We start from the raw sequence: 3,692 nt of genomic DNA, 5'->3' as shown, positions 1-3,692 counted from the left end.
TCTGAAAATTTAACATCTGGTTCAAGATTATAAATCCATGACATAGATAGAAAGATAAGAAGATAGACAGGAAGATAGAAACAAATTCTTAGGATTTTCCCCCCAATAAACTCAAACTCAAAGTTGTGGAAAAATAAGATATATCAATAAGACATGGTTTTGTCTGTAAATATGAACATATTAAAGAAAAGGCCTGATGACTAAACTAGGCGCAGAGACTGTCCTAGTCACACTTTAGGAGTGGCTGGGTCTATACGGGTCCTGAGTTATGATCGGACAAACAAGCAGACAGACAGACAAACAGAGATTACAACTTAATATATTATTATATAGATGCATAAATTCCTTAATGTTCTCCGTTAAATAGGGAATAAGAGCCTGCAAAAAAAAATATTTTAAATCAAAACAGGATTTTATATTTTCTAACTGTTTCTTTCAAATCAAATGTGCTATATATATGTATATAAGTTTTAATCATTATTTACCATTTCTTATCGTTAATATCTCATTTTTTTGTAAATACTTGGTTTTTAGGTTAAGCGTCAATTTTCAGTGATTTACATAAATAAGACTTTGTCATTGAATACCAATTCAATACTTTCCTAAATTTTTAATACTCGGGTGTATAAAATATTAGATAATTATGCCTTATTAATCAAATCAAAGCAAATTAAAGCTAATTAAAGAAAATTAAGGGAATGTGTTTTTGCTACAAAATCTGATTTTCCAATCCAAATATTTTTTCAACACCATCTTATAGACCTTTGATATTTAAAACTAAACATTTTGCTAAATCTAATAATTTAAGGTTTCAAATATATAGATCCGGATTAGAAAATTTGAGGTTATGGCAAAAATTATGTTCTTTTCTGCTAAACACTTTATAAATTTTGGGCCTGAGTTAGTTAGTTGTTTTATTCCTCTTAAAATGTAGTATTGTGAGAATTTTGAAATAGGTGAAAAATTCCTTTGCAGATTTCAAAAGAAAATTATACATTGTCTGAAAAATGGTTACCTTACATTCATGACCTTCTACATCTATCTTGATAATGACTGTATCAGAATAAATTATATCAAGAATTTCCTGAATAAAAACAGTAGATGCTATTTGTACTTCTAGGACCAAATATAGACAATAACGAAAAGTCCCCAAGGGGCTTTAAGTTTGTTACGTTTGTTACACAAATTAATACTAAATTTAATTCTTTATTGATATTTTAGGCTTAGACTAGATGATCTGACAGAACTCATGGAAATATCAAAGGTCTATGATTTTAAAATCAGAGTGTGTGACAAAAAAAAACTAAATTCCTTTGCTGGATATCAAACTTATTGTCTTTAACTCAGCGATTTACTAAAAGGGGTATTTTTCAATTAATTTTTATCCAGGTTTTTCAATTCTTTTTTATCCAGGTTTTTCAATTCATTTTTATCCAGGTTTTTCAATTCTTTTTTATCCAGGTTTTTCAATTCATTTTTATCCAGGTTTTTCNTTTATCCAGGTTTTTCAATTCATTCTTATCCAGGTTTTTCAATTCATTTTTATCCAGGTTTTTCAATTCATTCTTATCCAGGTTTTTCAATTCATTTTTATCCAGGTATTTTCAATTCATTTTTATCTAGGTTTTTCAATTTATTTTTATCCAGGTTTTTCAATTCATTGGCTATCGGAAATCAAAGATAATTTAAAGTGGTCTCTAAAGTCTCATATTAAAGTCTTAAGTAAATATCAACAGTTTTATTCAGCCTCATCTCCATACTCTGCCCCTCTCCCCATCCCTTTTCCGTCCTCTTTATACGTGAATATCTCTCTCTCTTTCTCCCTATCTCTCTCTCTATCTCTCTCAGGCCCGTAACCAGGGGGGGGTGCAAGGGTGCAGGTGCACCCCCCTTTCTTCTGAAAGGGGGGTGCAATGACGAATTTGCACCCCCCTCCCTATGAGCCTCCCAGATTTGCTATGCAGCACCGAGCCTCCAGTATGCAGTACAAATTTCATACCAACTAGAGCAATTTGTACAGAGCCGAAAACTCTTGTGTTGGATACCCTTTATATCCACTGTGGACACTTTTGATGTTCTGCTGAATCCTCTCTTTTGGATATCCTTTCTGAGTTCCGACCAATAAAAGTTCTTTGATTGGTTGCACGCAAAATTTCACAGCTTCTGATTGGCTGTTCTGATTCCGCAAACAACACTCTGATTGGTTGAATTTCAGACACTTGCATGGATATCAAATAAAGATTGAACTAATCTGCAGATTAACAAGAATATGAGATCATGCATTGATCTCAATATCAACAATAAGAGAGTTTTGTAAGACAAAACTTGATAGTAAATCGGACAAATAATGTTCTTTTATTTTGATTAATTACCCTACCCGTAGCTGAACAGGATATACTGGCTCTCCGAGCTCATGTGCCTAAACCAGTAAAATGTTTTTTAAGTAGATTTAAAAATCAAAAATATATATATTATATCTAACCTAAGTACTGTTGTTTTGTCTTTCCAATATGTAACAGAATAAATATGTCAATCATACTTGTGCTTAAATCAAAAAAAAAGGTAACTGCAACGTCACAAACTCCTACATGTGATTTCGTATAAATTTAATCTTCCCCTATTATCTAGTTTCCAGAGATGGAAAATAGATTGCGTCCTACAGTGTTTAATTTGAGCTTTTACCATCTATCTCATAAAAACGATAACAAATAAAGTTTTTGAAAAAATTGTAAAAAATTGTAAAATTACTTGTTTTTTAACAGCTATCTCATGAGGTATAAAGGAAGTGCCACCTAAAAAAATAAACATACAGAGCTGTGTAGTATTCTCTTACTACTAAAAATGTGCATTAAATTGGCAAACTTAAATCAGCAAACTTTGATAAGATCACACTTCAAGTTATGTAACTTGTATAGGATCAATTATCTTTGCAGCCTGATCACCACATCGGGTTATCTCCATCACTTGGAGCTAACCCTTATACAATTACTTATCTTTGCAACCTGGCAACATTATACTTCGGGCTATCTCCATCAGGCGGAGTAAACCTTTATATAATTACTTGCTTGTGTAATAATTAACACCCAAAGTAATAAACATGCTTGCATTAATGTTGTTACATTTATTCACATATTCATAAATGCATACATACTATAATGTGGAGATAACTAGATGGTTTAATGATCAGCCATGGTTCCTTTACAACTTAGTAGCTCTCTCAGTTAGTTTATCCAATCTGAAGTGCAGAACTACTATATTTGCCAATCCATCCATCCTATATTTATCATCTCTATTCCAGGTATGCTGGTCTGCCCGCTCCTGTAATCTGTGGAGCAGCTTCCCAACCTGGACATAAATCCTGGGGCAAACCTCCTCCCTACTTGCTTCGGGATAAAGGCTAAACTCCCGCTCCCAGGCCTTCCTTGCGTCCCATGCATTAACGTTGGGATCTGCAAGGGGCTCTTGGGTGCTTGTGTCCTCCAGAGTAGAGGACACCATACTCTCCAGCTCCTGGTTCAGCTTTGCTAACCTATCCATCACCTCCTGCATGGTTCGCACCAGGACATCAGTATCCTTATCCATATCCTCGTCCTCAACTATGTCCTCAGCTACGTCTCCGACCTCCGAGGCTGGGGCAGTGACAATGGGAGCATTCCCACTGACAAGAGGAGCAAGATCTATAGGATCCACTT

At 34.1% G+C, this 3,692-nt stretch overlaps 1 long non-coding RNA gene across 1 annotated transcript; it reads right to left on the bottom strand.

Moving 5' to 3' along the window:
• Positions 1-345: 345 nt before the first annotated feature.
• LOC111717555 (uncharacterized) lies at positions 346-3,141 on the bottom strand. The gene is made up of 3 exons (XR_002768813.1): positions 2,749-3,141; positions 1,016-1,084; positions 346-378 (listed from the first exon to the last, which is right to left on the bottom strand). It is a non-coding gene; the product is annotated as an uncharacterized LOC111717555 (long non-coding RNA).
• Between the last annotated feature and the right edge of the window lie 551 nt (positions 3,142-3,692).

This window comes from Eurytemora carolleeae, unplaced genomic scaffold (genome assembly GCF_000591075.1).
Source record: "Eurytemora carolleeae unplaced genomic scaffold, Eaff_2.0 scaffold2752, whole genome shotgun sequence".
NCBI lineage: Eukaryota > Metazoa > Arthropoda > Copepoda > Calanoida > Temoridae > Eurytemora > Eurytemora carolleeae.
Note: the sequence above shows the minus strand (reverse complement) of the source record. Positions and strands in the feature narration are given on the sequence as shown.